The sequence below is a fragment of the Rutilus rutilus genome (assembly GCF_951802725.1).
Source record: "Rutilus rutilus genome assembly, chromosome: 6".
In the NCBI taxonomy this organism is placed as follows: Eukaryota; Metazoa; Chordata; class Actinopteri; order Cypriniformes; family Leuciscidae; genus Rutilus; species Rutilus rutilus.
This window is the reverse complement of record NC_140214.1, coordinates 44,220,123-44,243,187: the sequence shown is the minus strand read 5'-3', so window position 1 is coordinate 44,243,187 and position 23,065 is coordinate 44,220,123. Positions and strand designations below refer to the sequence as shown.

The 23,065-nt window shown below is 38.1% G+C and overlaps 1 protein-coding gene and 1 long non-coding RNA gene across 2 annotated transcripts in view; both read right to left on the bottom strand.

Moving 5' to 3' along the window:
- LOC311292519 (uncharacterized protein) overlaps positions 1-23,065 on the bottom strand; it is a 679,077-nt gene that overhangs the window by 199,324 nt on the left and 456,688 nt on the right. The gene's annotated exons all lie outside the window — the stretch shown is intronic.
- On the bottom strand, positions 12,849-17,059 carry LOC311292665. Its single transcript, XR_014627772.1, has 4 exons — positions 16,994-17,059; positions 16,414-16,503; positions 15,210-15,321; positions 12,849-13,666 (listed from the first exon to the last, which is right to left on the bottom strand). It is a non-coding gene; the product is annotated as an uncharacterized lncRNA (long non-coding RNA).

Genomic DNA, 23,065 nt, shown 5'->3' with positions numbered 1-23,065 from the left:
TTACACCGCCGTCCTGCGTCACTCACAGCCGAAAGATGCTGCGACGCGACTAACCCCATAACCTGCCAATGAACAAACAGTGCACAGTTATGAGGACATTGTATCATCCAAATCAGTTATATTCATATATCTTTAGGAATATAGTCGTGTGTTTTTTATGCAAGGCGTACAATCACGCGAAAAGACAGGCGCAAGTCGACACTCGTTTAAGGTGAGTAACATTGTGTCTCTGTATGTTCTTTCGCATTAAATAAAATGATTTAAAGCACATTAATGATTATACAAAAAAAAAACAAAAAAAAAAAACATAAACACACCTGAATTTCACAGAGGAAATGCACCAATTCTGCGACGCTGAGAAGAGAAGAGGAAAACTGTTCTGGACTGGAGAGAGTTCAAACAGCACGCGCTCACTCAACCGCTGAGCTGTCGTCACGTCAGATGGTGGGGGAGGGGTGCATTGTTTTAATTGAGTAAACTTAATTTCTTATGTGTTAAATATTAATAATATTAATTTTATTTAAGAATTATTTATTTAGGTTTTTGAAACAGATCAGTTTAATTATCCATTATCAATTTTATTTTTTTTTAACAAAAAGCACAGGGAATACAATATCAAGCACATAAAATAAAATAAAAACAAGACAGTAAACTCAAAGTAAAGCAAGGCAGTAGATAAGGGATAGTCTAAAAAAAATAACAATTCACAAAACAATCATAGAAACTACAAATACAAAAAATGAGTACAAGTAATTAGAAATAAATAAATAAATAATAATCTTCAGAAAATCAGGAAGTAATTTATAAAGAAACCATAATTTCTTTGAGTGACAAAGAAGTTTTAGCAGCTTTCTTATTAGTTGATAAACAAAGAGAGTCATAAAATAATTTTAAATCAACACAAAAAAAAGTCTAAAATTGGGCCTCGAAACAGTTACTTTACACTTATGAAGATAAAACTATCCATTCTCAAATATCCTGATGGAAATTTCACAAATATATTAGCTCAGTGTATTTTAAATAAATAATTGGTTATTCAAATACTAAATTATTTTAGTGAAAAACTTCAAACTTAAATATAACAAAAATAATTGTTGGAGTTTTAGTCAGTTATTTCGGTATGTTCAATTCAAACTCTCAAGTAAATGATATTCAGAGATTTTATTAAGTTAATAAAGTTAATTATTACTGATATTTACTAAGCCACTGAATTATTTTCACTGAGTGATACGTGTTGGAGCCAGACTTGCTTTCTTTATTATGGTTTGAGTCGAATTATGATAATAATGTGTTTTGTTAACAATAGTTTGGTGTGGTTATGTTACATTTGTTTATATTCAGATTTTCTTGCTTTAATATTGTTTTGGTTTTGCTTTTCTATGAGTGCAACATGGAGGCATGCGTTACTGAACCCGCCCACCAGCAAACAGGTGACTGCAGCACCTGTTTTATGGGTTCAATCTAACACGGAGCTCAGGTTTGTTTGGAAAGTGATTTGTCGTGGCTAGCAAGGTGCAGCCGTATATTTTCTTTGACCGCTCATTTATCCCGTAACAAGCTTTGGATTATTCACTGAAAGCTCCATCACCCTCCCTGCTGTACGGTAGGACAATAAAACCACTGGAAACTCAGGTACAATATTTACACGACATGCAATAAAAAATTTCAATGGAATGGAACGGACTCGAGGAATTATGTTTGAGCGCGTCAGCGATTGGCTGCAACACTAAGAATGTTACATAGTCAAAGAAAACTTGGCTTGTGTTGCCTGCTAACCTTAGAAAGAACTTGAACATTTGGAAGAAGGAATTGTTTGCTTGAACTAAGTTGTACCCGATCATCTGCTTGCAAATCTCAACATATCGTGGGCCTGCTATTCTGCTTGAATGAACTGAAATTCGCTATTCTCATTGGATGCGCGTCTTTAAACATCCGACGTCATTTCATTGATAAAGTTTGCAGCGATCTCAGCTGAATGAATGAACAAGCCCACACGTTGTGAATATGAAGTCCCTGACGTTTCTGTTTGAGATTTGGGATTGCAATGAGAAAATATTTGAGTTGTAAAAAGAGATTAATTGAACATGGAGGAAGAGAGTCATGATAACGCTGATCAAAGCGAGAGACTGGCAAAACTGAAAGCGTCTCGACGTGCAAAAATGGGCGTTTTGACGAGAAAGAAAAACAAAATCATGGCATTAATGAATGATGCACAAAACGTGGAAACAGTCCAGTTAAAAATGGGAACTGAGTTTGATAAAGCTTATAATGACTTGCACGAAGTAAATGAGTCAATTAAAATGCTGTTGTCACCAAACAATGCTGAAATTGATCAAAATGAATGGTTTTTGCCAAAAATGATTGTCATAAATTTATTTAAAAATTATGTTGAAAAATGGTTGTCGCAAACAAAAATGACTGATGATGAGGCTGAGGGGGCAGAAAATGAAATTGTGAACACTGGTGATGCTCCTGTTATGGTCGATGCTCCTGTTACTGCTGATATTGCTGCTGGTCTGGATGATATTGGTCCCAAAGACAGTATTTCCCAAGTGAAATCAAAGCACTCATGGTCATCACGGTCATCTAAACATTCCTCACGGTCATCAAGGTCTTCTAACTCATCCAAGTCGTCTATTGCTTCTCTTAAAGTGCAACTTGAAAGTGAACAAGTGGAACTGGTTGTTAAAGCAGAAGCTCTTCAACAGAAGCAAGCTCTTGAGAGAAGGGAAGCTGCACTCAAAGCTGAAAAGGAGGAGCTTGAGTTAAAAACTAAGATGGCTGTAAATACAGCAAAGTTGAACCTTGTGAAAGGATACGAAATGCAACACGTGGTCCCAGAAAGAATGAATCAAAATGAGAACATAGAAACTGGATTGTCTCATCAGGCAACTGGAACAGTCAACTCTGACCATTATACTTTTGATGAGGACGCAGAACAACTAACACCTGCGTTCACACAACTGCCATTAATTTTGGAAAGGAACGTACCATACAATTTTCGACCAGCTACATCCACTCAAAGGAAACCTGCCATACCAGCAAAGGATTTATCTGTTCGTTCAAAAATCCCCCCTTTTCAGACTCATTATGCACCTTTGGATCCCAATTACGTTGCACCTGCCAGCCTACCTCCAGTAGGTGGCAGTAGAGAACAGAGAAATGTTGCATCTCATCAGAATCCAAAGCCTTCTACTTCTCAAGCTCTACCAAATATTCAACATGCATATGCAGCACGTGGTGTAGATGCACGTAAAGCTGCTGACCATTTAACACTTCCACAAGATAAACAATACCAACAACCTCCAGTGTTGCAAAACACAACCAAAAGGAATGAATTTGACGATGTCATGACTCTAATGGAAAAACAAAACAAAATTACAGAAACTTTCATTACACAACAAGGTCAACACTCCTTACCATCAGTTGTAATTCCCGTTTTCAAAGGTGATCCTTTGGACTACCAATTCGTTATAAGAGCTTTTGATTATGGAATTGAAAAGAAAACTAAAAACAATCAGGATAGGCTGTATTTTCTGGAGCAATTTACAGCTGGCCAACCCAGAGAACTTGTGCGCAGTTGCCAATTTATGGATCCGGAACGAGGTTATGCCAAAGCCAAGGAACTTCTCAAAAGACATTTTGGTGATGAACACAATATTGCCACTTCATATTTGAATAAAGTGCTCAAATGGCCATTGATCAGATCTGAGGATGCAGATGCATTACAAACTTATTCTGTGTTTCTCAATGGTTGTCTGAGTGCTATGTCTTCTGTTCAGTACTTGGAAGAATTGGATCATCCAACTAATTTGAAGGCCATTCTCAGTAAACTGCCATACAAAATCCAAGAACGATGGCGAGTAAAAGCTTATGAATTACAGGAACGTAATGGCCGTAGAGCAACGTTTTCAGACTTGACAGACTTCATAACCCAACAATCTAGGATCTTGTCACATCCGTTGTTTGGAAGTCTGAATGCCACACAAGCGAGAAAACCTGAACCTGCACAGACAACAATGCTCAGAGAAAGAAGGCCCAGACATGGATTTACTGGGTTTGCAACCAGTGCGGAGCCGGTGAGTAGCAGCAGTCCTGTAAAACAAAAGAAAATGGTGAAAGAGTGTTTGTTTTGCCGTGCAGATTATCATCTAAGCTCTTGCAAACAGCTGAAGATCAAAAATCATGAACAGAAATTGGAATTCCTTCGGAAAAAAGGAGTATGTTTTGGATGTTTTGATGTAGGTCACATGAGCAAACATTGCCAAAGTAGGCTTACCTGTCATGTATGCTCTCTTAAGCATCCTACTATCTTGCACATCAACAAGACCAGTGTGCAGAAGAATGACGGGGCTATAGCCAATGTTCAGACCTACACAAGTCAAGCAGACATGTGGAGAGAAACTGGGGCCGGAGACACGGCATGCAAGCTTGCCATAGTGCCGGTTAAAGTCAAACTAAAGAAAAGTGACAAAGTAATTTGCACACATGCCTTTATGGACCCTGGGAGCTCTGCAAGCTTCTGCACAGAATCCCTTCTGAGGCAACTGCAGACAACTGGGAAAAGGACAAGAATCTTGTTAAGAACAATGAACAAGGAAAAAGTGGTTGATACATCTGTGGTGGCAGACATGGAAATCAGTGGACTAGACAATGATGACTTCTTTGACTTGCCAGAGATATATTCGTACCCTGACATTCCTGTAAAGGCTGAAAACATCCCCAATCAGGAAGATATTGCTCAATGGGAATATCTCCATGATGTGAACATTCCACAGATAAATGCAGAAATTGGTCTACTCATCGGAAACAATGTTCCTAAGGCATTGGAACCATGGTGGATAATTAACAGCCAGGGAAATGGTCCCTATGCAATAAAAACAACTCTGGGATGGACAGTTAATGGACTACTCATGAAAAGCACATGGAAGGATGTTACTGCAAACAGAATTTCTGTAGTGAAAATTGAGGAATTGCTGCAGCAACAAATGAAAGTAGATTTTCCAGAGCGCCAGCAGGTGGAGCATTTGGAGATGTCTCAAGAGGATAAAATGTTCATGCAGTTGGTCTCTAACTCTGTGAAACTGCATGAAGGACATTACAGCATTGGACTGCCCTTGAAGGATGCAGATGTGGCATTTCCTAATAACCGCTGCCTTGCTGAGCAAAGAGCTATAAGTCTAAAGAGGAAGATGTTGAGAAACAACAAATTCTATGAGGACTACAAAACATTCATGGCTGAAACTCTGAGAAAAGGCTTTGCAGTCCAAATACCATCAGAGGAGGAGCAAAAGAGGACAAATGAAGGACGAAAGTGGTATATTCCTCACCACGGGGTGTACCACCCTAAAAAACTCAAACTGAGGATAGTATTTGATTGTGGAGCTACCTACCAAGGTGTGTCTCTAAATTCGCGACTTCTACAAGGCCCGGATCTCACCAACAATCTCATTGGGGTTCTCACTAGATTTCGCCAAAATCCTGTTGCCTTCATTACCGATGTTGAAGCCATGTTTCATCAGGTGCATGTATCCGAGGAAGACTCGGATCTTTTGAGATTCTTGTGGTGGCCTGATGGGGACTTGGACATGGCTCTTGAAGAATACAAAATGGTCGTGCACATCTTTGGGGCTACATCTTCTCCAAGCTGTGCGACTTTTGCATTGCAGCAATGTGCCAGAGACAATATTGGCAAATTTGACCCAGATGTTACACACACTGTGCTCAGGAATTTTTACGTAGATGACTGTTTAAAGTCTGTGAATACCGAGCAAGAGGCAGTACAATTTGCAGGACAGCTCACCCAACTGTGTGCCTCAGGTGGTTTCACGCTGAACAAATGGGTTAGTAATAGCCGAACATTGCTTGCATCCCTTCCAGAGCAAAGCTTAACCCAGGAGCTGAAAAACTTAGACTTGGACAAGGATGCATTGCCTATTGAAAGAGCTCTTGGAGTTCAATGGTGTGTGCAGTCTGACTCGTTTGTCTTCAAAATCCAACTCAAAGACGTTCCATTGACAAGAAGGGGCTTGTTGTCTATGATAAGCTCTATATATGATCCTCTAGGTATGTTGGCACCTGTCATCCTCGTTGCAAAACAGGTACTGCAAGAACTGTGTGGCTTGAAGCTATGATGGGACGACCAAATACCTGAACATCTGGAAAAAAGATGGCTGACATGGGTATCTAACCTGTCTCTATTAGAGAATGTCCAAGTCAGGAGATGTTTCACACCTGAGCAGTTTGGAGGCCTCATATCTGGACAGCTTCATCATTTCGCAGACGCGAGTGAGAGTGGTTTTGGCACTGTATCTTATCTACGGCTTGTAAATCATGAGCATGAGATTTGTTGTGCCTTTATCATGGGCAAGGCCAGAGTGGTGCCATTGAAACCCATTACCATCCCAAGGCTTGAGCTCACAGCCGCTGCAATCACAAAATTTATCACTCACTACTCAGACTGGCACCGTCTACGCAAAGCTGTTGCTTGGATGTTGATGATAAAGGAAGAACTGAAAAGGATTTGCAAAAAGAAAAAGGAAAGTAAAGAGCCACTTGAAGTGAAAGGATGCAGTAAAGGTTTACTGTGTGTGGAAACATTGCAGGATGCTGAAAAAGCTATAGTGCAATTCTGTCAATCTATGGAGTACAAACATGAACTGGAATGTCTGACAAAAGGAATGACTGTGAAAAAGAACAGTCACATACAAAAGCTTAGCCCTACTCTTCAAGACGGTGTAATAAGAGTCGGTGGAAGGTTGGTAAGGTCCGCAATGCCATCTGAAGCCAAGCATCCAGCCATTCTGCCAAGACACCATCATGTGACGACACTCATTATTAGGCATGCTCATGAAACTGTCGGACACAGTGGTCGAAACCTTACACTTTCACGTTTAAGACAGAAGTATTGGATACCAAAGGCCAACTCTGCAGTTAGGAATGTGATCAGCAAATGCGTCCACTGCAGAAGAGAAAGCTGTGTCAGAGTTAAACAGTACATGTCGGACTTGCCTCAAGAAAGACTATCACCGGACGAACCACCATTTACCAATGTAGGCATCGACTACTTTGGACCTTTTGAAATCAAAAGAGGACGGACTACATTGAAACGGTATGGTGTGATCTTTACATGCTTAAACATCAGAGCTGTACACTTGGAAGTCGCCCATACATTGAACGCTGACTCGTGCATTAATGCTATACGGCGATTTATTGCCAGACGAGGTATGGTCAAGACCATCAGATCAGACAATGGGACGAACCTCGTAAGGGCAGAACGAGACTTGCGAGAGTCCATTCAAGATCTGGACAATTCAAAGATCCATGCCGCATTGCTCAAAAGGGGCATATCCTGGACTTTCAACCCACCCACTGGATCCCATCATGGTGGAATTTGGGAAAGACCAATAAGAACTGTCAGACGCATTCTTAGAGCCCTGTTGCAAGAACAGGCTCTGGATGAGGAAGGATTGGCTACTTTACTATGTGAAGTTGAAGCCATAATCAATGACAGACCCATTTGCAAAGCTTCTGACGACCCTCTAGACTTGGAGCCTCTCACACCAAACCACCTCTTACTTCTCAGAGGAAAGCCTTCCCTACCACCTGGTGTATTCAGCTCAAATGACTGCAGTGGCAAGAGGAGATGGCGCCAAGTGCAGTACATGGCAAATCTTTTCTGGAAGAGGTGGACAAAAGAATATTTGCCAGAGTTACAAGAGAGACAGAAGTGGACAACAAAACAGAGAAATCTTGCTGTTGGAGACATTATATTGATCGTGGATGACTCTGCTCCAAGGAACTCGTGGCTCATGGGCCGCGTAACCCGAACTTTGCCAGATAGAAGGGGGTTTGTGAGACAAGTAGAGGTGCAAACCAAGACCAGCACCTTGATTAGGCCGATCTCAAAACTTGCCTTACTTCTGGAAGCCACTGATTGAGATTGACGAGCCTTCTTTCTTCATGATGAACTGATTTTTTTATGAACTGATGCTTTGCGTCTACAAAAAAAAAAAAAATTATAAAAAAAAAAAAATTTATAAAAAAAAAAAAGGAGTGTGTTGGTAAGTTGGATGTACATTTCTGTAAATATTATCTGTCTCCTATAGTATGTTTGTAATTGTGCTGTTTTTTCACAGAACAATTAGGGGCCGGTATGTTGGAGCCAGACTTGCTTTCTTTATTATGGTTTGAGTCGAATTATGATAATAATGTGTTTTGTTAACAATAGTTTGGTGTGGTTATGTTACATTTGTTTATATTCAGATTTTCTTGCTTTAATATTGTTTTGGTTTTGCTTTTCTATGAGTGCAACATGGAGGCGTGCGTTACTGAACCCGCCCACCAGCAAACAGGTGACTGCAGCACCTGTTTTATGGGTTCAATCTAACACGGAGCTCAGGTTTGTTTGGAAAGTGATTTGTCGTGGCTAGCAAGGTGCAGCCGTATATTTTCTTTGACCGCTCATTTATCCCGTAACAAGCTTTGGATTATTCACTGAAAGCTCCATCACCCTCCCTGCTGTACGGTAGGACAATAAAACCACTGGAAACTCAGGTACAATATTTACACGACATGCAATAAAAAATTTCAATGGAATGGAACGGACTCGAGGAATTATGTTTGAGCGCGTCAGCGATTGGCTGCAACACTAAGAATGTTACAATACGCATAAGAATCACTTCGACATTTAGTAAAGTTTTATGTTTGTAGGTTAAGAATAGAACTGTTGTATACCATAGTAGTGATAAAGTTTAGAGAAATTGTCACAAATAAAAATGAAATCTGGTGATGTAGGATTTAAAATGAAAACTATTGATATGTGAAATATGCAACTGTATCTTGTAGAATACACTCTAATAAATAATTTTGTAATTACAATGTGTGCTTGTGTGTAAAATGTTGTGTTTCATCTAAGGCTGATTATACAGTATAACCATGATTGACTACAGGCATAGGGCTCCACTTAGGGACAAGATAAGAACAAGCATGAGTGAAGTACAGCCTTATACTGACTGGTAAACTGCACTGTGTTTTATACACGTCCATGCTGGACATTCATATTAAATTAGCATTATTTTCCTATGTTTTTACATCATGAAAATCTATGGCTTTAGTTGTACAGATGTGGCCTTTAAAAATGCGCGTCTCAGAGAGAAGAATGCCACGAGCACTTCCGAAATTCTGCAGGATCCTACAGAAGGGGGATTAGGTGTTGGACGCAGGAATTACTAAAACCTGTAGATGGCAGTCGTGTTTCATGTAGGCCATACTAGGCGCGTTTCCATTACAGATTTGTGCAAAACTTTTGAGTTTTTTTTTTAAATAGGCCTATCGATAAAAAACTATTGCGAAATGACGGCGTTTCCATTAACTGATGTTATGCGACTACAGCGTAATTTTTTACTTTCGCGATAAGTCATTCCAAAAATCATGGCAACGGACGTTGGTAGGTTTATATATAGCCTATCACAAGCCGCGTTTCCATTACCCTTCAAATTGCGCAAATTGAAATTGCGAATTGAAAATACGCTTAATGGAAACACGTCAATTTCGCAAAAACTCCCATTTATCACAAAGTGTTTACGCTTTCATGAGGTGGTTTTCAGGCAATTCGAAAAAGGAATATTTCGCAAAACTGCAATGGAAACAGTTTTTGCGCATTTACAGTCACCTTACTTAGAAGACGCAGTGTGTTTGAAGTCCATGTATAGCTACACAAATAATAATAATTTTATATTATTTTATTATAACATTTAATAGGCTATATTTAGAAGACGCTTTTATGCAAAAAAGGAACAAAGCGGAGCACGCACTGCATGGCACGGAGGCGCGGGCGCGAACACTTGCATTTTCCTATCAACAGTGGAGACAACTTAAAATACTCTATCATTTCTGGTCATAAAGAAAATAATACATTATTCTCAACTACTTTTATTTGTGTAAACTCACAATAACAAGAAAACGCTGTGCTTTTGTAAAATAAAAGAAACAATCAGATGCACTTTCATGATCTCCGTAAACTGGAGCGCGAGAACTGAAACAAAATATAGCCTATGTAGGCTAAAGCTTGAAATGTCCACTTTAAAACGAACAAATTCGAATCGAAAGCTAATACCTTCTGATTAGCTATGTAATGCATATGAAAGGTGTATTTCTCTCTAAAAGCGCATCTGCTTAACAGCGGAGATGGAGATGTGATTTTAGCCGACACTTAGAAAACAATAGTTTATTAATAATATTAATGGCTCTTCTCATTCAGCACTGCGGGAAAGACATCAATTCCAGTTTCTAATTTGGCCTTAGAAAACCAGTAAAATCGACATATTTTCCATATTAATTTGTGAATATTTTAAATGTTTAATAAAGGGGCAAAAAGTCATAAACAAAAATCAGAAAATTCATCGATATTTACTTTTTTGCGCAGCAGTTGGTGTAGCCAGTTCAAATTCAAATTTTGGTGTTCAACTTTGCGTTTTAAAACGACAACAACCGTTCATTTTTCGTTTTTCAATTAGGGGTTAAAAAAGGAAAAACAAATGGACACAAAAGTAGCCTACATGGATCGTTTGGACAGAATATGAGACAGAATTCTTTATTAAATTCATAAAAGAAACAATAATTAGCCTATGAATCCGTGTATAATTCGTTCAGTCGTTTTTAATTTAATATTGAAAGTAGAAAAATGAGAAAACAGTTTTTTCCCGCCCACGTGTAGAAATCGAATATTCCAGCTGTTGATACATTTTTCTACCTCAGAACGAAAAACGAAAAATCAAACTGAATTCTGGTTTTTCGTTTTTTGAAAAAATGTTTTTATAAAAAAATGACTGAACGAATGATACACGGATTCTATAGGAATACTGGATTCTATCTCAAAGAAATGCCACAATCAAATCCTCGGAGCAGAAATGAGGGCGAAACACCCAGAAACTCCTAATATGTGTCGTTCGGGGGTCTTTCCCTTAGCCTGGCTCCGCCCTCCTACGTACTTCCGCTCAATTTCATTTTCCTTCAGTACTACGTCTGGGACTGCTGTATATTCTTAGGTTTCCAGAACCAAATTTTTTGTAGGACCAATCAGCGAACAGAGGGAGTGGCTGAGAACGATGACGTTGATGTAGTGCGTCAGTTTGAGTTGGAATAATGGCAGCGGAGAAAGACGTGAGAAAAGCTAGTCCCCAGCAAACACAGAACGTTCCCCTAACGTTCCCGTTTGGTTCCCATTTGGTTATTTTTTTGGGAACCAAACAAGAACGTTCCCAGAACGTTCCCTGTAGGTTATTTTTAGGTTTAAATTTATAACCTAAAGAGAACGTTCTGGGAACATTCCCTGTAGGTTATTTTTAGGATCTATTTTTATAACTTTAAGGGAACGTTCCCAGAACGTTCCCTGTAGGTTATTTTTTAGGTTTAATTTTATAACCTAAAGAGAACGTTCTGGGAACATTCCCTGTAGGTTATTTTTAGGATCTATTTTTATAACTTTAAGGGAACATTCCCAGAACGTTCCCTGTAGGTTATTTTTTAGGTTTAATTTTATAACCTAAAGAGAACGTTCTGGGAACGTTCCCTGCAGGTTATTTTTAGGTTCTATTTTTTATAAACTCCAAATCCGAGGCCATGTGGTCCTCAGTCGGAAAAGGGTGGTTTGCCCACTTCAGGTTGGTGGAGAGTCCTTGCCTCAAGTGGAGGAGTTTAAGTATGGGTCTTGTTCGCGAGTGAGGGAAGGATGGAACGGTAGATTGATAGACGGATCGGTGGAGCTTCTGCAGTAATGCGGTCGATGTACCGTTCTGTCGTGGTGAAGAAAGAGCTAAGCCGTAGCTTTACCGGTCAATCTACGTTCCTACTCTCACCTATGGTCATGAGCTTTGGGTCATGACCGAAAGGACAAGATCCCGGACACAGGCGGCCGAAATGAGCTTTCTCCGCAGGGTGGCTGGGCGATCTCTTAGAGATAGGGTGAGAAGCTCAGTCACTCGGGAGGAACTCGGAGTAGAGCCGTTGCTCCTCCACATCGAGAGAGGTCAGCTAAGGTGGCTCGGGCATCTGTTCCGGATGCATTCTGGACGCCTTCCCGGGAAGGTCTTCCGGGCACGTCCAACCAAGTTTTATAACTTTAAGGGAACGTTCCCAGAACGTTCCCTGTAGGTTATTTTTAGGTTTAATTTATAACCTAAAGAGAACATTCCCTGTAAGTTATTTTTAGGTTCTATTTTTCTTAAACCAATTGAATGGTTTGATCAAATGCTTAATTACATGACCATTATCAGGCAGTAGATAATGCCTAAGTAATCAATAACTTTGCTCATTGGTAGGCAGTCTTTTTTAGTTAATTATAAATTATATATTTGTGCAGCCTGTTCTCTTATTTTATTTACTTTTGAAAACAAGAACTACAATTAAACAGATTATTGCAGATCACTTTCAAAACCTTTTTTTTTTCCTTTAGCAGATGTTAAAATTAAGTTATATTACATTTGACATTGACATAAAATATAGTTTTTAGTTTATTTTTTTTAAATAGTGTATCAGACATAAATGATGGTCATTCACAATGTTTTAGTGTTGCTTTACCATTTTCCTTGAAGGATCCCCCATCATTGCGATCAACATTGTCTTAGCAAATAACCAGTCATTTTAAGAGTTGATTCAGAGGCCTGTACCATGAAGCCGGTTTAGCTGGCTACTTTTAGTTTGCGATCTCTAATTCAAAACATGACCTGCCCCGGAGAAGGTATGGCAATGAACACAGCTAGCCAAGCCACTTTCATGGTACAGGATTCATGGTACATGTCACTTTCATGGCACATGTCTGACAAAACCAGTCACTTTGTTCATCATAGCAGGCCCCTGCTCTGTTACCACTTTTATTTTCAAACAGAATTTACAAACATATGTTAAAAACCTCACAAAGGTGTATCCTCATGCATATAATCACAATGTCCTTAATATTTATTTGCAGTTACTTCTTGACAATTTGACAGTTTTGAATCCATCACATGAGTACTGTAACATAAGTGGAATCAATTGTAAGACTACATAAACTTATATTATATAAATGTCTTTCTAGAATGAAATTATATCGAATACTTTTTTGCAACATTTCTCTAAGATTTTTTATTTTTTTCAGAAGATGCCCACAAGCATGATGATCAAGACTTGCAGTTGAAGGCAGTTATAGTGTTAACTGTAGTGAAGGCAGTTAAGAGTGTTCTCTTAACACAACAGTGATGCTATTAGGACAGATTTAGGTTGTAATGAAGTTTTAAAATAAAAAAAGATAGCACTTTACTATTAGACAGACAAGAAATACACAAAAATTAGGCTGTAGGCTACATGAAATTAAAGAACTATTAAAATGTGTGCTACTTAAATTACATTTAATTTCTGTTCTTGTCGTGGAATACAATTTTGGTAGAAGAATGGAAGAAATCAATGCCTTGTTCAGTTAAAAACAGATCTGGATACTCCATCTGTTTGGTTGTCAGTTTACAGAGAATCTGCCGTGTAACAGGTCTCCTTTGCAGGAACAGTTGAAAAAAAGATGAAAGCCACAGTCGGGTTGGTTGGCTTGCCATCATTACTTGCAGTTTGTACATCCTCTCCTCATACACCACAGAAGAGTTGTTCAGCATCACTGAACTGAAGTTTAAAACCTTACCTACACAAAAGATCATAAAGGAATTGCATTAACCTATCAGTGTAAATTATAACAATAAAGACAAGCAAACACTGGGAACCATAACATCATGCTATATCATTCCAATTGACTCAAAGGGTTGGAGTGGTCACTTGTAAAGTCACCACTACTCCATCTTTCATATAAACATTCATATCTGATAAAAGGTATATATCTACTGTTTTATCCATAGGCCCATTAGTCGTTTGCTGGTATTAAACAAACAACTAAATCAAGTTAAATAAAATGAGACAATTCGGATGTTTATAGACATTTGTGAATGTGTTGTAGCCTATACAAAGTGAAAATTAAGTGCATTTCCAACTCTGAACTCAGTCCCCAATAGACTTTATGCCCAGCTGCACTACTTCCTGAAATTCAGCCTGCTCTTTTGTTTCCTGTCTGTCATTATTGGACAAACTGATTAATACAGGTGTGCCTGGCCTATGTAGTCACAGCAACACTAAACAGACACCTGATTTAATCAGTTTGTCTAATAATGACAGACAGGAAACAAAGGAGCAGGCTGAAGCTCAGGAAGTAGTGCAGCTGGGCTTAAAGCCCATTAAGCCTATTCGGTTATTAAATAAACAAATAGCAAAACGAGTTGTGCGGTGTCCCCACCACTTTTCAAAGCAAAGTTACGCCACTGCTGACAGATGACAGATCGTTGTAGAGCATCAGTTACAGCTTCTCGTGAGCCGATCATCTCTTCCTTCTAGTTCAATTATAGTGTCAAATAAACATGAATGAAGATAAGAACGAACGTTGTTATTTTTAACCGAGGAAAGATGTTAGTGCACTCCGTTTCTCAAGTTCAAATCCAGGCATGTTAAGCTACTAACTCTTCTGACAATGTTGTCGGGCAAAATGACGGATGGCGAAATATAATTGGTCCGATCACCTGTCAATCATGCTCCCTGCAAAGGGTGAATTCACCATTTTGAGGGAAATACAAACGAGTAGTAGTTCACTAATGAGTTCGCAAACTAATTTTGTGTAAAATAAATTTCAAGCTCTGGTGGTAGCTAGCTTTGTAGAGTAGATGGATGATTTCTCCGATATGCGCTGTTCTGGATAAGTGGGAGTGGCTTGTGGAGCTGTGCAATGTGATGCATTGTGGGATTTGCAGTCTTTCATCCAAAAATGCAACCTAAAGTTACTTTGTCTTTTCTCGGTCAAGAAGGCACCAAGTTCAAAAAATATTTTACATTTCAACTACATAATATATAACCCACTTTCAATAAAGATTAATGTTCCCACGGGTGAAGTGCTTCTTTAATGGTTTTAGTTAAAATGACAGAAACCATTTTGAAAGATCAAAACCTAACTGGTCAGGGTTAACTAGTAGCAAAGATGCTTGGTTAACAACCCATATTTCCATGAAAACATTCTGTAAACACCACCTGCTCAGTGATGTAGATCACACTTCTTTGTCAGATATAATTTGTATCTGTTGTGCATACACTTGTGAACAAGCTTTTGTTGGACTGTTATGCAGAGATGTCACTGATTATGTACATACCCCAGTCAACTGTGCCAGCCATTCACCTTCTACTCATCTGTGTCTTTTTCTTGACAACTTCCCTTGGTCTTTCAAAAACTGTTAAAGGTTTCCACATTTAGCAGATCACCAGCTGCAAAAATAATAAGTACAGATGAAATTAATAAAACTAAGCTAAACAAAAGGTCTATACAATAGTATACAATAGTAAACAATAGTACAATAGTAATACTACAATAGTAAACATATCTACACATAAAGGCATAAAATACAATTATTAACACTGAACAGGGTAAGATGCTTAGTGTCACAAACCGCTCTTATTTCAGCAGTGGTTAGTTCTCTCCGCAGTTGTAAAAAGTATTAAAAATGGGGTAGGGGGGAAAAGGAATAAAGCATGCATTCTTCAAATATCATCATAATTGTGTGTAGCTGAAACAATAGCAAATGTTCTCTTTCCCTAATTTTCTCTTACCGTTTCTCATTTCTACTCACACAGAATAAAAATGATGTTATACCATGGTCTGGGTGAATACTCGATTCTGATTGGCTGCAGGGTGGTCATTAAAAAGTGATAATGGACAGTGATAATGGACACCTAGTAAAAGAGTTCTATAACCATAGCAACAGGCAGTTAACACTGCCACTGTCCAGTCAAACTGTCAGGTGTAACCAGGGAGTTATTGTTTGTATAAACTTTACATTTTCAAGGTTTTTTTTTTTTTTTTTTTTTTTTTTTTTGATTTTGTCCATGGTATAAGCAGGTTAATGCCTGACGAGGTGTCCATTGACAGGTTTTAATGGACTTCAGCGGAAGCAACCGTCCTCTGCTGAGCGTCTGTAAGTTCACGCCTCGCCGTCGTCCATTAAAACCTGACAATGGACACCTCGTCGGGCATTAACCCTAATGTCAATAACAGTCATTAGAGTATTAGTAAACTGTCTGCTTAATATCTTCTAACACTTTTTTTTTTATGTGTCCACAACCTTTAATACCTTTAACCTTTAATAAACTTTGCAAGTATATGTCAACTTATTCTACTAACCCTTAACCTACAGCATTTATTCTGAGAGTTAGAAGACATGTAGTTGCAAATTATTGAGAAGTAGTTGACATGTAGTTACAAAGTTAAATATAGTAAGTAGAAAGTCTAAAGTGGACCAGGTTACACTTTTCTAAAATAATTTATTATTAAGGGACACTGACAGGTGAAAGGTTACTGACCTTTGCTACTTCACTTTTTGTTCAGTAAATTTTCAGTTGGAATTTTGTGAAGCCATTGAAGAGAATTATGGTTTCCCAATGCACATCTCACTAGAAAAGAAGATGGGTAAAACATGTATGATGTTTACAGACTTATACATTCAAATAATATAAACCATTTTTTCATGAACTAATCTTCAGGTAAAATGAAGGCAGATACTTTAATTGCACAACAGGGCAGTTTTTGGGTGCCTTTGCACTTCTAAACACTTTTAACATTATTGTTGATGTTATTAATGATGACTTTAAAGTGACATAATTCACTCAATGTCAGCAATAACTTTACCCAATTGACGGTTTATTTTAAATAAATGCACCACCAAAATGTACTGAACCAAACGCTTCATTCAACAAAAAACAATACATTTACACAGTAAATATCAATAAACATATGGATGCACCTGGTACTTGTCTGACATGTGTGATCTTATGGATTATTTCAAGCACAAAGAAACATTGAACAAAGTAAAGCGTAAACTACTCATGATTGTTATCAATTTGTAAATTATTTCTGTAATGTGATTCTTAGTACACTGTTTACCTCAGTCTCAACCATCAACTCTACGTTCAGCGCGGCTAGCTGGCTCATCTTCATCCATTGCCTTAAGGGATACTCTACCAAAAAATGAAAATTCTCTAATTATACTTACCCTCATGTTGTATCAAACCTGTATGCATTTCTTTCTTCTGCTGAACAGAAAGGAAGATATTTAGAAGAATGTCAGTAACCAGACAGTTCACTTCCATGGTATAGCCTATATATTTTTTATTTTTACTATGGAAGACAATGGTATCTAAAACGGTCTGATTACTGAACTTCTTCTAATAATCTTCCTTTGTGTTCAGCAGAAGAAATAAATTCATACAGGTTTGAAACAACATCAGGGTGAGTATATGATGACAATTTTCATTTTTTGGTAGAGTTAGAGTATCCCTTTAATGCCTGCTCGCGTGCGTATCGCCACATAGGGTTGCTCAATTTCAATTATATTAACAATGTGGGACTCTCAAACCTGCAAGGAAAAAGAAAAAAAATTATATGACTTATATTTTTGGTAACATTGCTTTGAATAAAGTATATTCAAACACAAACACCGCAGTTAGAAAACCCCAAATTTGTTTGACGTTTAATGCCAAGGTAAAGCGGTGTGTCATTATATTATGTGCATACACATACATATATATATATATATATATATATATATCCCACAATATTTAAGTTATTAATCGCGTGCCAAGCCCGCGAAACCGGGCAGCGGGCCTATAGAAGCTGGGGTCTCCCACCGCGCGCACACAACCCGTCTACCCTTTGAGTGACATCCCATCATCAACTGCGGTTTTCTGAGGTGAGTTACTTTTTACTTAACCAATTTCGTTAAATTACTTTTTAAAAGTATGGTCCGACAACAAAAGTAAATTACATTTAAAACTATGAAGACAAAAAGTAATGAAATGTAATTATAATAAGTAATTATAACCGCAAACGGTCTGAGGGAACATTTCGTTTTTCTCCATTAAAATAATAGCCTCTTTTTTTCACTCATTAAACTAATTACTATAAAAACTGGACTTTTTTCAGTAAATGTACCACATCTCACACAAACAACGTTACATTACTTTGCGAAAAGAAACAACAAAACGAAGTAACAGTTAGCGCAGCAGCAAAGTTTAAATACCAATTCTGACAGCGATCCCCCCGGTCTCTCACGCACTAAACAAGACACAGGTGTTTGTCATTTGCACTTGACCCACACCGGTCTCCCGAGCCTATCTCCCGTCACAAACTTCGCTAACGTTATAGTAGGCCCCCCTTGCCACAGAAAGGTAAGTGTTATTTTAAACAGCAGCTAACTTAGCCTAACAACTCAAGGCTATCTAGACTAACGTTAATTACTTGCTTCTAGCTGTTTTCTAGCATGTCACTCAGCACAAGGGGGCTAACGTTAAATAATCTGGTCGCGATAGCGAGGGTTAGCGTAAACGTTATTTACATCCACTCACCACAGAAAAAATGAGCACTGCACAGACGAGTGTTTGCATTTGGTGTCCAGTCTGCCCTCTTGATGGCGTCTTTTCGTGCTGAAGTAACCTGTAAAATAATATTGTGGGGTCTCCTATTTTATTGTTGCACCCCACCACACAACATATTGCAGGCATAGCTAGCTAGTTCCTTTGCGACTGACGTGGATGCGTGGACCATAGGCGTGGACCAGGTACTCATAGGGGCGGAAGACAAGTTTTAGAAGTGAGTGACGTCAGTGAGAAGACGTTGGTTGAATCTGTGACAACGTCATTGCCGATGGAGCCAATACGCTCCGTTTGAGAATTGTCATAATATTCCTTGAAACGAGAATAGTTATACAGTGCTTCACAATATCTTTAATTTGTATGGAAAATAGTGCGTGGTCACAGGTTTGACTGCGAGCTCTCTTTCTCAATTCAATTTTCAATTCAATTCAAAGGGGCTTTTGGCATGAACGTTTTTGAAACAGGTTATCAAATACAAATAAAATATATACGTAATAACGTTATATACAAACATAATAAAACAGTTATATGAACAATAATAAAATAATACATTCTAATAGAAACTTTACTATAAATAAATTATGAAACTTAACACAATTGTTATGTATAATGCATCTTAATGTGGATTATGTAGGCCTATTCATCAGAGTCTTTGAGAAACTTTGAGAATGTACAGGCTACAAAGCAAATAATTTATTCTCTTCTCTCTCTTTTTTTTCTCAGTGTCAATTGCCATTGATCGTTGTAAGTATTAGAAGTCAACCTACAACTCAAATTTGCCACATTCATCATATGCTAATTGATCAATATATAAATTAAAGCTACTTAATGTGGCATATTATAATCTTAATGAATACATTAAATGGTTCATTATTTAAATAAATTAATTAATAGAATGGAATCCTGCATATCTGATTTGCCAGTTTCGTCATAACACATTAATGAATCAATAATCACTGATGGAACTGAAAACCTTTAAATTTGTACAGACATATTTTACTCATATTTGGTCTTTTCCCTCTTTTGTTTGTCAACAGCAGCTACATACACCCCAAAGGCTCTTCTAAGAGCCACACCACAAGAGCATCTTTGGCTTGGTGAGTATTTATTTTGACTGATTATCAGATACCTCTCAGTATTTGGGTTAAGATCAATCAAAAGCAACATCATTCAGCATGTTATTAATGTCTTAAAGAAGTCATTAAAGAGACTATTCTTAAAAAAAAAAGAATGAATAGAATGGAATTCTGCATCTCTGATTTGCCAGTTTTGTCATAATTTTAAATTAATTAATATTCACTGTTGGAACTGAAAACATTTGAATTTATACAGACATCTCACTCCTATTTCTCTTTTCTCCTTTGATATTCACAAAAGCATAATTTACAGCATGCATACAGCATTTGTAATGTTGAATACTTTAATTTTTATGAGTAATATATTATTATATATGTTTTTTTTTTCATGTAATAGTTTTTGCATCATCTTCCCCACCTCCACGTCTCCCCACCTCCTTCACATTTTTGTCTTGCCACATTCAGGGTAAGTAATATTCTTTATATTCATGTTAAGGTGGTCTCAGTAATGTTGGTTTAAATAAACATGCATTCATATATTTAAGAAAACTGTTATGTTTATAGACCATTTCAACAGCTATTTGTAGATGTAAGGAAGTGATGTGTTTGGCCCTCAGACGGTTAGTCCGCACGCACATTCAAAACTATGGCAGGAGGGCATTTTTAAGGCAATTGTGTGATTAATTTTCTTATTCACGCGAATAAAATGTTCAAATTAAAATAAGGAGCATGTTTTTCAGTGGTTGGATGTTCTCTCAGGCCCAAAACTTGCTCTCGGAAATCAAAGAATTTAGATTTCCGAAAAACGCCCCTGGATTGCAGCAGAGAAGGATGGATACTAAGCAACTAGCAATATACACGTTTTTTTTTTTTTTTACAGATAAAATAAGCCAAAAAAGAGATTTAACTCAGACTGAAGAGTCACAAATTATGAAATGCCCATGAGAAGGATGCATTAAATTGCAGTTAAGGCATAACTATTGGACGGTGAAATGCTAATTTGGTCAGCAGGGTCATACAAAAACAGGTGGAGAAGAAAAGACGCATTTAAACAAATTAAAGGGTTAGTTCACCCAAAAATCAAAATGATCTCAGTATTTACTCACCCTCGTGTTATTCTAACCCTGTAAGACTTCCATTTATCATTGCATCACAAAATATTATATTTATGATGGTCCTCCATAGACATACAAGTGGCTTAAACTTGCTCGATCAGTAAACGTATTAAGACATCGTTTAAAATAGTCCAAGTGACTCCAGTGGCTCAACCATCCTTTTATCAAGCGACAAGAATACTTTTTCTGCGCCAAAAACAAACAAATATAACAAATTTATTCTAATATCCATTTACTCGTGCTGTGCTTCAAAGCTGTTTACATAGTCTATCTGCGCAAGCTTCTGGGTTCTATGTCATACACATGACCTGCGTGGTGACGTAGAACCCAGAAGCTTGCGCAGATAGACTACGTAAACAGCTTTGAAGCACAGCACGAGTAAATGGATATTAGAATAAATTTGTTATATTTGTTTGTTTTTGGCGCAGAAAAAGTATTCTAGTCACTTGATAAATGTATGGTTGAGCCACTGGAGTCACTTGGACTATTTTAAACGATGTCTTAATACGTTTACTGATCGAGCAAGTTTAAGCCACTTGTATGTCTATGGAGGACTTATCCAGCACTCAGATTCCATCATAAATATAATATTTTGTGATGCGATGATAAATGGAAGTCTTACAGGGTTAGAACAACACAAGGGTGAGTAAAAACTGAGATCATTTTGATTTTTGGGTGAACTAACCCTTTAAGTGTGATGTGTAACTGTTGCCTTTTCACTAGACTTAAAAGGTTCATGGTTTTTTTTTTTTTTTATAAACCTGAGATTTAAAAATGGCCCCACCGGAAATGCTTCAGGGCCTTCAGACATGAGCAGTAGTATTCCAACCAATTTATTGTTTATGTCCTTGAAATGGTTTATATTTATATGGGAAATTGACAATTCAACTATTAACAAATAACATTTTGATGTAAAAACCTGAAGACTGGCTGCTAATAGATATAATGAAATATTGCAAAATATGCAAGTACCACATTTTCAACAAGTCTAATAATTTGGATTTAGAATGGATTCAAAAACCAAGAGGCAACGCTACACACGGCAGTGGAAATATGCACGGAGATCACTGCATGAAAGGTGTAATGAAATTGGAGAAGAGTCATCAGTTCATCCAGTAACCCTTCAAGAAAGAATTAATGAAGAAAATTACACTGAGGAAGACATCTCAAGTGTTTCTGAAGATGTAGAAATTGGGGTCAGTTGGGAGAACTCCAGTTCAGGACCTGACAGTGTGGCCGATGTGTCCAGAGAGGAAAACTGCAATTCAGATATCGAGGATGAAAACAAAGTGACCCAAACTTCACTCTCAACATTTTTACAAGAATGGGCAACAAAACACCTCATCAAGCATAATGCCCTAGATGATCTCCTGAAAGGACTTAAAAAAAATGGACACCCAGAGCTTCCATCAACAGCAAGGACACTGCTGAAAACTCCAAGACTCATTACATCAGTGGCAAAATCAGGAATGGAGTGTGTCCATTTTAACTTAAGAGAGAGCCTTCTTGAACAGCTGCAGCGCTATCCAAGAGAGATTACAGAAGGAGTTAGCACATTGGAGCTATCATTTAATATAGATGGCCTGCCTATTTTTAAAAGCAGCAAAACAAATCTTTGGCCCATTCTCTGTGCCATTCACCTGCCACCCGTCTGTGTCTTCCCTGTCACACTGACACTTGGTCCCACCAAACCAACAAATTTGGATTTTACTGAAGAAGCCATAAAGGACATCCAGGAACTTTTGGACAATGGTTTGGATGGAAAAGAAATAAAAATCAGATGTGTTGTGTGTGACGCACCCGCAAGAGCCATGGTAAAAAAGATCAAACAATATTCTGGATACTATGGGTGTGATAAATGCACACAGAAGGGTACATGGGTGGATGGACGTGTGACCTACCAAGAAGTTGATAACCTCACTTTACGAAGCAACGACACATTCCGCGCTGAAATGACTAGACGTCAAGAAAATGAGGACACTCTTGTGTCCCCCTTTCTGAGCCTCCCACTAGACATGGTACAACAATTCCCGATTGATTACATGCATCAAGCTTGCCTGGGAGTAATGAAAAAACTAATAACAGTGTGGGTTAGAGGAGACAGGAAAGTGAGAATGTCTGCTGAGCAAATAAGCAATGTGACCCAAAGGCTGCTGTCACTTCGAAAGGTCATTCCTAGCTGTTTTGCCTGGAAACCTAGAAATTTGGAAGACGTTGACAGATGGAAGGCAACGGAACTGCGGCAGTTTGCTGTTTACACAGGAAAGATCGTGCTTAAAGGAATTCTGGCTGACCAGCTATATGATCACTTCATGGTCTTCAGTGTTGCCTTGGGTCTTCTGCTTTGCCCTACACTTGCAGTGGAACACAACAGCTACAGCAAAGAGCTGATGA